The sequence below is a fragment of the Somniosus microcephalus genome, chromosome 12 (genome assembly GCF_052327205.1).
Source record: "Somniosus microcephalus isolate GS21.2 chromosome 12, FLI_Smic_1.0, whole genome shotgun sequence".
NCBI classification, from domain to species: Eukaryota; Metazoa; Chordata; class Chondrichthyes; order Squaliformes; family Somniosidae; genus Somniosus; species Somniosus microcephalus.
In genome coordinates, this window is record NC_140998.1 from 18,670,055 (window position 1) to 18,682,226 (window position 12,172).

General features: G+C 46.5%; 1 protein-coding gene across 4 annotated transcripts in view; it reads left to right on the forward strand.

The window, feature by feature from the left end:
• foxn3 (forkhead box N3) overlaps nucleotides 1–12,172 on the forward strand; it is a 375,567-nt gene that overhangs the window by 118,047 nt on the left and 245,348 nt on the right. Inside the window, exon 1 of one of the 4 annotated variants that reach the window (XM_086002638.1) lies at nucleotides 5,574–6,341. The exons of the other annotated variants lie outside the window; for them this stretch is intronic. The gene's annotated coding sequence lies outside the window, so the exon portion shown is untranslated. Of the gene's footprint in view, nucleotides 1–5,573; nucleotides 6,342–12,172 lie in introns of those variants that run through there. 4 annotated transcript variants of the gene reach the window in all.

A 12,172-nucleotide genomic window follows, 5' to 3' on the forward strand; every position in this document is an offset into this window, starting at 1 on the left:
TATCCAGGAAGCTTGACTTGTATGTTGGTATGATTATTGGTTAGCAACTGTGACTTTCCACCAGCAGTCATTGTGACTTTACGCCCCAGCTATTCACAATCTATATCAATGATTTGGATGAGGGGACTAAATGCAACATTTCCAAATTTGCTGCTGATACAAAGCTAGGTGTCAGTTGCGAAGAGGATGTGAAGAGGATTCAAGGGGATCTCGACAGGCTCAGTGGGTGGGCGAGAACATGGCAGATGGAATATAATGTGGATAAATGTGAAGTTATCCACTTTGGTAAAAAAAACAGAAAGGCAGAGTATTTCCTAAATGGTGAAAGACCTGAGGAATGCAGATGCTCAAAGGGACCTGGGTGTCCTTGTACATGAGTTACTGAAAGTGAATGTGCAGGTGCAGCAAGCCATTAGGAAGGCAAATGGTATGCTGGACTTCATTACAAGAGGATTTGAGTACAAGAGTAAAGAAGTCTTACTCCAATTATATAGGGGCTTGGTGCGACCACACCTGGAGTACTGTGTACAATTTTGGTCTCCTTACCTAAGTATGGATATACTTGCCATAGAGTGAGTGCAACGAAGGTTCACTCGATTGATTCCTGGGATAGCAGGACTGTCGTATGAGAAGAGTTTGAGTAAACTAGGCCTGTATTCTCTTCAATTCAGAAGAATGAGAGGGGATCTCATTGAAGCATACAAAATTATTACAGGGCTTGATAGGATGGATGCTGGGAGAATGTTTCCCTTGGCTGGGGAGTCTAGAACCAGGGGCCACAGCCTCAGGATAAAGGGTAGGCCATTCAGGACTGAGATGAGAAGAAATTTCTTCACACAGAGGGTGGTGAATCTTTGGAATTCTCTACCCCAGAGGGCTGTGGAGACTCGGTCATTGAGTATATTCAAGACCGAAGTCGCTAGATTTCCGACTAGTAAGGGCATCATGGGATATGGCGATAGGGCCGGTGAATGGAGTTGAGGCAGAAGATCAGTCATGATCTCATTGAATGGGGGAGCAGGCTCGAAGGGCTGAATGGCCTACTCCTGCTCCTATTTCTTATGTTCTTAGGTCAATATACCAGCTTTAGTCAAAAAGTTGTCGTTTCAAGCCCTACCCCGGGACTTGTGCACATAATCTAGGTTGACACTTCTGTGCATTACTGAGGAGTTGCTGTATTGTTTTTCAAATGAGATGTTAAACCAAAGCCTTGTCTGCCTGATCGGGTAAAAGCAAGGGAATTCAACAACAACAACTTGCATTTGTGTTGCACCTTTTAATGTAGTAAAACGTCCCAAGGTGCTTCACAGCAGCTTCAGCAGCAGATGGTCAGAGGTAGGTTTTAAGGAGCATCTTAAAGGAGGAGCGAGGGGCAGAGGTTTGGGGAGATAATTCCAGAGCACAGGGCCTAGGCAGCTGAAGGCACATCTGCCAGTGGTGGGGCGATCGAATTTGGGGATGCACAAGAGGCCAGAATTGGAGGAATGCAGAGATCTCTGAGGGTAGTAGGGCTGGAGGAGGTTGCAGAGATAGGATGAGGCGAGGCCATGGAGAGATTAGGACACATTTTAAATTTGAGACATTGCTGGATCGGGAGCCAATGTAGGTCAGCGAGCACAGGGGTGATGGGTGAAGGGAGTTGGTGTGAGTTGGGATATGGACAGCAGAATTTCGGATGAAGCTGAAGTTTACGGAGGATGTAAGGTGGGAGGCTGTTTACCCTGGCTGGAGAGTCTAGAACTAGGGGTCATAGTTTCAGGATAAGGGACTGGCCATTTAGGACACTGATGAGAAATTTCTTCACTCAAAGTTGTGGATCTTTGGGGGGCAAAATTGGGTCACGCCCCCTTCGGGGCGCTAACTTCGCCGGGGCGCTACTTTTAGCGCCCTGAAAAGGTTAGCACCCCGCGCCCAAAATTAACCAGTAGCAGGACTATCGCCCCAAGAGGGAGGCGGGGCGCTACTGGAAGTGCTCCACCTCCCTATTGGGGCGCTGCGAGTGAATATTGCGGCGCAACATGCCGCAGAGCCGTGCGGTACTGCAGACCTTCCTCCCCTTATTAAAGGGGAGGGGCCTTGCGCAGCGCGACCCGGGGCCCAGCTGGGCCATCAGGGATCGGAGTGCTGGCAAAAGAGCCCAGCGCTCGAGGAGTGCCAGGCTCACGGAGCGCAGCTGGCACCCCGCCGGGGGGGTGGGGGGTGGGGGGGGGGACTTCACAGGAGGACGGGGGCAGGTGCTGGCAGGCGACCAGCAACAGAAATGGCCGCCCGGCACCTCCCCTTTAATTTGCGCCGCCCCGGCCGCAGTAGGCCCCCCCTGACCTTGTCGGACATAGCGTCCGGCGGTAAGTCAGGGGACGCTACCAAAGATTGTGGCTGGGGCACTGCGCACACTGATGATGTGATCGCCGTGGGGCGCTAATGGTTACTGCAGCCGCTAGCCTCCCGCTGAATTTCGTGGGAGGCGTTCGTGGCACCGCGCCCGGGTGCTAGTTGCTTTGCGCCCCGTTGGCGCCCTCGGCTGCTAACTGGAGGTGCAAATCGACCAAATGTTTCCCCCTTGGAATTCTCTACCCCAGAGGGCTGTGGATGCTCATTTGATGACTGTATTCTAGACTGAGATCGCTAGATTTTGGGAACTAAGGGGATATGGGAATAGGGCGGGAAAATGGAGTTGATGTAGAAGTTCAGCCATGATCTTATTGAATGGCGGAGCAGGCTCGAGGGGCCGTATGGCCGACTCCTGCTCCAATTTCTTGTGTTCTTGGGAGGCCGGCCAGGCGAGCATTTGAACAGTCAACTCTGAAGGTAACAAAAGCATAGTTGATGGTTTCAACAGCAGATGGGTTGAGACGGGCGTTATTATGGAGGTCGTAGTAAGCGGTCTTGGTAATGGAGTGGATATGGAGTTGGAAGCTCAGCTCGGGTTCAAATAGGACGCCGAGGTTGCAAACAGCCTGGTTCAGCCTCAGACAGTGGTCATGGAGGGGTTGGAGTCTTGGCTATGGAACCAAGTTTGTGGCGGGGACAGAAGACAATCGCTTTGGTCTTCTCAATATTTAATTGGACCTGCCAGTATCCTGTACTCAAACTGTACTACCAAACAGATGAAATAGTGATTATCTCGCCCTCATATTCACACACCCTACATAATAGTGACTACATTTGAAAAGTAATTGATTGGCTGTGAAACACTTTTTAGGAAGTCTGGAGGATGTGGAAGGAGCTATCTCAATGCAAGTTTGTTCTTTTTCTCATTGTGACAGTTGGAAAATTAATTGTGCTCATTCTTTTAACATTGCTAAGTGACAAATTGCGGAGGTACTGGCCATAATCTTCCAATCCTCCTTGGATACATGGGTGGTGCCAGAGGACTGGAGAATTGCAAATGTTACGCCCTTGTTCAGAAAAGGGTGTAAGGATAAACCCAGCAACTACAGACCAGTCAGTTTAACCTCGGTGGTGGGGAAGCTTTTAGAAATGATAATCCGGGACAAAATTAACAGTCACTTGGACAAGTGTGGATTAATTAAGGGAGGCCAGCACGGATTTGTTACAGGCAAGTAATGTTTAACCAACTTGATTGAGTTTTTTGATGAGGTAACAGAGAGGGTTGATGAGGGCAATGCGGTTGACGTGGTGAACATGGATTTCCAAAAGGTGTTTGACAAAGTGCCACATAATAGGCTTACCAGCAAAGTTGAAGCGCATGGAATAAAAGGGACAGTGGCAGCATGGATACGAAATTGGCTAAGTGACAGGAAACAGAGAGTAGTGGTGAACGGTTGTTTTTCAGACTGGAGGAAGGTATACAGTGGTGTTCCCCAGGGGTCGATACTAGGACCACTGCTTTTCTTGATATATATATAGTAATGATTTGGACTTGGGTGTACAGGGCACTATTTCAAAATTTGCAGACGACACAAAACTTGGAAGTATCATGAACAGTGAGGATAGTGATAGACTTCAAGAGGACATAGCTGGTGGAATGGGCGGACACCTGGCGGATGAAGTTTAACGCAGAAAAGTGCAAAGTGATGCATTTTGGTAGGAAGAACGAGGGTACAATTCTAAAGGGGGTGCAGGAACAGCGAGACCTGGGGGTATATGTGCACAAATCGTTGACAGTGGCAGGACAGGTTGAGAAAGCAGTTAAAAATGTATACGGGATCCTGGGCTTTATAAATAGAGGCGTAGAGGACAAAAGCAAGGAAGTTATGATGAAGCTTTATAAAACACTGGTTCGGCCTCAACTGGAGTATTGTGTCCAATTCTGGGCACCGCACTTTAGGAAGGATGTGAAGGCTTTAGAGAAGGTGCAGAAAAGATTTACGAGAATGGATCCAGGAATGAGGGACTTCAGTTACTTGGATAGACTGGAGAGGCTGGGGTTGTTCTCCTTAGAGCAGAGCAGATTGACAGGAGATTTGATAGAGGTGTTCAAAATCATGAGGGTTCTAGGCAGAGTAGATAGAGAGAAACTGTTCCCATTGGCGGAAGGGTTGAGAACCAGCGGACACAGCTTTAAGGTGATTGGCAGCAGACCCAAAGGCGACATAAGGAAAAACTTTTTTACGCAGCGAGTGGTTAGGATCTGGAATTCACTGCCTGAAAGGGTGGTGGAGGCAAATTCAATTGTGGCTTTCAAAAGGGAATTGGATAAGTACCTGAGGGGGGGGAAAAAATTGGGGCTACGGCGAAAGGGCGGGGGATTGGGACTAGCTGAAGTTCTCTTGCAGAGAGCTGGCATGGGCTCGACAGGCCGAATGGCTTCCTACTGTGCAGTAATGACTCTGATTCTATCTCCCAGTGCTGAAGGAGTTAAGTCGATGACTAAACTGATCCAGGATATGATGTAACTTGTGCCCTGTTGTAATGAAAAGGTTATTTTTCCAGCTGGAATATAGTATACCTGCAGTAGCAGATTCGTATTGCCTTCACAGAATCACAACAGTGCAGATAGAGGCCATTTCGGCCCATCGAGCCTGCACCGACACATATCCCACCCGTTCCCCGTAACCCCTACACCAACACATATCCCACCCTATCCCCGCGTATTTAATCCCCCTAACGCTAAGGGTCAATTTATCATAGCCAATCAACCTAACCCGCACATCTTTGGACTGTGGGAGGAAACCGGAGCACCCGGAGAAAACCCACGCAAACACGGGGAGAATGTGCAAACTCCACACACAGTCACCCGAGGCCGGATTCGAACCCGGGTCCCTGGTGCTGTGAGGCAACAGTGCTAACCACTATGCCACCGTGCTGCCCATTGTACATATTGTATGTCTGTGGCCCAGTTAAAACCTTGTAGGTTTATAGTATAGGTATTCAAAGTGAGGCAATTCAGTCGATTGAAAAAAGGCTCTGTGCTTTTTTGAGGTTTCTGTCGAAAGCTGATGGTGGAAAACATTCTTTGAACAGACTTTGCAGTTTACCTCTTTTTGCGAAGCTGTCATTCATTGCAACTGTTGTCCTCGGAGTTGTTTTTGTTTTTCCTAATTCCCCGCTGCAGAGTGGGCAGGGTTTGTTTGTGCTGAGGTGAGACTGACATCACGATGCTGGGTGTTATTAAAATCAAGGTTCTGAGAAAGAGATCGATGTTGCAGGAAGGGAACGCTTTGCACCAATCAACCAAGTAGGGTGAGCCTGCTTGTTAAACAGGTTACTGGGGCAAGACATGTGATCCTGTTGGGATAGGTCTGTTGCCAACACCCTCGAGCAAAAAGGTGGTGGAATCCAGCCGGCTGAATAAGTGGCAGCTAGTCAGAATTTGTTTTCTACCTGTTGTCTATTTACGTTTATTCCCCTTGTCCTAAGCACTGCCGTTGAAAATTAGGGAAATCCATTAGAAGGAGCCTGAAATGAAAGGGTTAGTCCTAACAAAAAAAAAACTCTGCGAGGTTAACTAGTTAGCTTCACGTTAGGTAGCAAAGTCCTCGACTAAGGCACAGCTGTATGAAGTACGTAGCACACTTTTTTTCTTTCCTCCTCCGAGTGAGGGCTTGGCGTCTCTTGTTTAAAGTTTACTTTGCTGAACTGGAGTGGGATCAGTGCTGGTGGTGAATAATTTATCACCACCATGAATGGGCTCATTAGCTGCCTTTTCAGAGTTTAAATGCGTTTTGTGGTTGTCATTACATGAGCCTTCTGTTCGGCTGAACGGTAAAATGACAGTTTGGCAGTGTCCTTGCTTGTAACAGGGGCAGCCAGCCTCCTTTCATTCGAGGATTTGCCGTTGTGTTTTGCTAAGGCTGTTCAGAATATACAGCTAAGCTGTCCTTGCCCGGCAGCCCTCTCTCTTTTTTCTGCTTAACATCTTCAAGACTACTACCACGGTAAGTAGTGAAAACTTTCTAAGCTGTCTTTTTAGAAAGGCATTTAGCCTATTTTTCACATTAGTTTTCTCCAGTATCGGGGAGAATGGACTCTGGCGTTATTCGTTGATAAGACAAGGATTATTTTCTGACAGAAATGACCAATTGCGAACAAAGCAGCAGGATTAAATATTTGTGAAATTTGACCATTTGCTGATTTTATTTGTCAAGGAGGTGAGGTACTATTATTTTTAATGAAGCTGGTTTCTGAGCATTGGGGGAGGGGAGAGATACTGTGACTAAATAATTACTTCTAACCTTGTGTACATGTTAGATTATTCAAGTACAGAAAATTATAACCAGATATTGGACAATACTGTCGTTCTAAATCTTCAATTTCAAAGATGTTCTCTGTTAATCAGCTGTTAAAGCACACTGTAACTCTATACCATAATTCTAGTCGGGTATATCGAGAAAAATAAAGAGCTTGCATTTATATAGTGCCTATCTGACCTTTGCAGCCAATTAAGCGCTTTTTGAAGTGTAGTCACTGCTGTAATGAAGGAAACAAGGCAGCCGATTTGCACACAGCAAGATCCCACAAACAGCAATGCGATAATCGATAATCTGTTTTAATAATGTTGGTTGAGGGATAAACATTGACCAGGGCACCGGGGAGCACGCCCCTCTTCGAAATAATGCCATGTAATCTTTTACGTCCACCTGAGAAGTTTAATGTGTAATTTAAAGACCACATTTGAAGTTGCAATACATTCTGATTTAATTGGTGTCTGTACAGTAAATGGGACCAGTTTTATTTTCAGCTCCATTAGTCATTCTTTAGTCGTTGGGGGTCAAAGCAGGTGAAAGAATGTAATACTTCCTCTGTGCTAACGGCTGAGTGGGCTGATGTACCACACGATGTGGCACTGAACAAGTTGGGAGGACTTGTAAAAATCAACATTTCATTGTGCAGTACACACGTCTGCTGCATATATGACAAATAAAATTGAATTGAATTGAACCATATAGACCAGGAAGGCCCCTGTTCTGTGCAGAGGGAAAGGAGCAAAGTGACGAGTCTGCTACACCGACTGTGTCAGTGTTTCCTGGAATCCCCCAGCTGTCTGTATTCAGCGGCCTTACTTTGAAAGTGCACCCGGAGTCGTGGCAAGTTTGGTTTGGTTGCGATGTTCTCACCCTCCCCATTGCAGTTGGATCAGCATGTCAACACGTTCTGCTCACACGTGGAGAATGGCCACTTGGGTGAGATACCAGAGAGGGCTGCTGGCCCTGTGGAGCTGTACACCAGCGAGAATCCAGCACTTCTTCCAGAGTCTCATACTACCTATTCCGAATCGTCATCCTGCAGATAGTGACTGCTCTGCTGTGTCTGTAAATTCTTGTTACAGCAGACAAACACCTGTGATTATATTGGCCATTTTTGCTATTTTATGATATCTTGCATAAAGGATTTGTATAAAAAGAATTACCATTAATTATCTAAAATAATTACCTGGGAATGAGTTAAAAGACATAATTCCATGTTATCGAGCTGTCTTGTACTTAGTGACCTGATATTTGCCTTTTCATTTTTGGTGCCTAAGGTGTATATGCACCATATAATGTCCTGTAACTCCTCGTACGATGTCTACCAGTCTGTGTGTGTGTGTGCACACGTGCTCTGTATTTTTTTAATAGCTCCAGCTCAAATCCCCCCTGTCTACTCCTTCAACCCCAATGCAGCTACTTTTGATGCGGCATGACAGTGATAGCCTGGGTTGCAGGCTTCTCCATGGAGTGGTCCACACTACTTGATGGATGAGAGGAGAACTGATTTACAGGAGTTAACTGTAAGTGGAGTGCCTTGCTGACATGCTCCATCCAGCACCCAGGCTGGAAACAAACAAAAAAAAACCCATTTGCCAGCGGAAGCGAGAGAGGTTGGAGCGACCTGTAGCTTTGTGATCCAAATTGGAAACTTGTGGTTGGTGGTGTGGCACACAGCTGCTCGAGTTACTTCTGTGTCTGCCAGTTCCATATTTTAATCAGCATTTCAGGCAGTGCAATAATGCGGATAATGAAAACCGCATGATGGGGAATGAAGTGTGTTTAGTCTCTTACTGGTTAAGTTTATTAGACTGGCTGCCATTTATTAGCATAGATGGTGCTTAGAAATGTACTTCACCTAAATATCAATTCTGTACGTATCTGCATGTGCTTCTCTCCGTCCTTGGCTTTTTCAGTCTGTATTGTCCTACGCATTGTAGCCTGGGTACATTGATTCTCCTCCACTTTTTTCCAGTTCCTCTTCTTTTGAATATGTAGACCCAAACTGGGGTGCAGTTCCATTGGAGCTGTGTGCCAGCTCCCATAACATAAGAACATAAGTAGTAGGAGCAGGAGTAGGCCATACGGCCCCTCGGGCCTGCTCCGCCATGCAATAGGATCATGGCTGATCCGAACCTAGACTCACGTCCACTTCCCTGCCCGCTCCCCGGAACCCCTAATTCCCTTATCAGCTAGGAAACTGTCTATCTCCGTTTTAAATTTAATTAATGTCGCAGCTTCCACAGCTCTCTGAGGTAGCAAATTCCATAGATTTACTACCCTCTGAGTGAAGAAGTTTCTCCTCATCTCAGTTTTGAAAGGGCAGCCCCTTATTCTAAGATTATGCCCCCTAGTTCTAGTCTCACCCATCAGTGGAAACATCCTCCCTGCATCCACCCGATCAAGCCCCCTCACAATCTTATATGTTTCGATAAAATCACCTCTCATTCTTCTGAATTCCAATGAGTAGAGGCCCAACCTACTCAACCTTTCCTCATAAGTCAACCCCCTCATCTTCGGAATCAACCGAGTGAACCTTCTCTGAACTGCCTCGAGAGCAAGTATATCTTTTCTTAAATATGGAAACCAAAACTGCACGCAGTATTCCAGGTGTGGCCTCACCAGTACCCTGTATAACTGAAGCAAGACTTCCCTGCTTTTATACTCCATCCCCCTTGCAATAAAAGCCAAGATTCCATTGGCCTTCCTGATCACCTGCTGTACCTGCATACTAACTTTTTGTGTTTCATGCACCAGGACCCCCAGATCCCTGGTTGTACTGTAGCACTTTGCAGTTTCTCTCCATTTAGATAATAACTTGCTCTTTGATTTTTTCTGCCAAAGTGCATAACCTCACACTTTCCAACATTATATTCCATCTGCCAAATTTCTGCCCACTCACTTAGCCTGTCTATGTCCTTTTGCAGGTTTTTTATGTCCTCCTCACTCACTGCTTTCCCTCCCATCTTTGTATCGTCGGCAAACTTGGATACGTTGCACTTGGTCCCCTCCTCCGAATCGTTAATATAGATTGTAAAGAGTTGGGGTCCCAGCACTGACCCCTGCGGAACACCACTAGTTACTGATTGCCAACCCGAGAATGAACCATTTATCCCCACTCTCTGTTTTCTGTTAGATAGCCAATCTTCCACCCATGCCGGTATATTACCCCCAATCCCGTGATAAGTTAAGGCAATCCCTTAACTTGCCTAAGAAAAAGACTTGCATTTCTATAGCGCCTTTCACAATCTTGCGTCCCAAAGCGCTTTACAGCCAATGAAGTACTTTTTGGAGTGTAGTCACTGTTGTAATGTAGGAAATGCGGCAGGCAATTTACGAACAGCAAGATCCCACAAACAGCAATGTGATAATGACCAGATCGTCTGTTTTAGTGATGTTGATTGAGGGATAAATATTGGTCAGGACGCCAGGGAGAACTCCCCTGTTCGTCTTCAAATAGTGCCATGGGATCTTTTATGTCCACCTGAGAGGGCAGACGGGGCCTCGGTTTAACGTCTCATCCAAAAAACTACACTTCCAACAGCAGTGCACTGAAGTGTCTAAGATTATGTGCTGAAGTTTTTGGAGTGGGCCTTGAACTGACAACCTTCTGACTAAAAAGGCGTGTGTGCTACCCACTGAGCCACGGCTGACACCCAAGTAGTCACTCTTCATGCATGAGTTCTAGGCAGACTGTTCAACTATAAGGGGTGTTGCAACCGATTCCGATCCCATCTTTGCCTGAAACTCCCACGTGCTCTTATCAGCAGGAGCTACAAGATAATTGGCAGTGGTACCCTAGCTGGTTTATTGGGGTGAAATCAGTCGGTGCCAGTAGCGCAGGAACGGGCGCTAGCGAAACGGCAGCCCTTTTCCACCACGCCCGAGTTTCCTTACCATTGAAGCAGAGGGAAAGGAAAATCGGATGTGGTGTAAAACGGGCTGCTGAGTCACTATCGCCTGTTTCCACACTACTGACACCGACCCATTTCACCCCCATTATTTCTTACACTTCCTCGTGCAGGAATGTTGAAGCTAATTGTCGCATCCCAACCACTTCCCAGGCAAAGGTGCCCTTGGTTCTGCTTTAAAGGGACTTGCAGGTAATGTTGGACATCTCCACAGCATCTGCAACTGCCACTCTGAGCCCAACTAATGGGGAATGTTGGAAGTGTGTATAGAGATGGAACATGCACTACTTACTCATGTCGGAGCCTTCGTTTCCATTGCCCCGTGGCTGAATACCCAGCGGAGTTCTGCAGCTTGGTGTCTGGGGAAAGACTAAGTGTAGCCATGAGCGGAGGCTGAGATTTGAGCCCACGTGCCTTTATTTGTGCTGAGAAACGTCGTTGAATTTCTGGAGCAGTGGTGGGCTTTGAGACTACTTCACACGTGCTTCAGTGCATGGGCTGCGGTAGAGACATTTGAGTACTTTGTAAACATTTTTTGTTTTCGGTTTCCTCCTCAGCAGATGACCAATCCCAGCAAATGTGCCTGAACATGTCCTTCACAACCAACCGAGATTGCATGAAATTAAGTTCTGGCTCATAACTAGTTAGCATTGTTTGTAAACTTCCACAAACGCAGACACTGGGGTTTAAAAAAAATAAATACCTTGCTTTTCAGTGTGAATCATCTCCCAATATTACGTTGAAAGATTATCCAGGAGTACTGGAACGTGGCTTCTAATGGGGAAAGTTTGCTTTGTTGTCCAGGACTCTTGATGTACTGCTACTGTTCAGTGCTGATGCTTGTGTGGAACAGGCACAAAAGTCAGCTTGTTCCAAGCTGGGAATGTTTTTAGAAGTTAGGGACCATTTGTTCTCCTTTTGTACTGGGAGCAAGATGTTCAGAGAGATGAATGTAATACTGTATATGTTTTGCCCTTCATTTTTCTCTCCCAGTTTTTATGTTCTCCCCCCCCCCCCCCCCCCCCCACCGGCTCCGGTAAATTCCACAGAGGTACCTTATTCAAATTGCCATGGTTCATGTACAGGAAACTCTTTATTATCCGGGACCGGCGTGGTGCCAGTTTATCAAAAAGTCCGGATTACAGAGAGATATTGTTAAAAGGTACGAGAGCTCTGAACGCAGCAACAAATCCAGGCTTCCCTGTTGCTCAGCAACATGTGCAGGAACTCCGGCCACAGACCAAGCGTCCCTGTTGAAGTGCAGGAACCCCGGTTTCATAGCCACAGATCCAGGAACGGCCACTAATATGAAGTAAAACTTACCTGAACCTACTCCTGAATTTTGCCGACTAACACAGATTTCCAGTTATTTAGGTGCCGGTAAATCGAGTTTCCTTATGAACTTTGACACGCACGCACACGCACGCACACACGCACGCACACACACACACACACACACACACACACTGTATTGGAGCTGGGGCGCTGAGGCCAATTTTTGTGCTTCTTCTGCCATGCTGGCTGAAACCAGTTTATAGTACACAGACCGAACATCAAATCTGGGACCTTGTGTCGGCTATTCATTGATCAGGAGAGCTAGATATGCTTTTA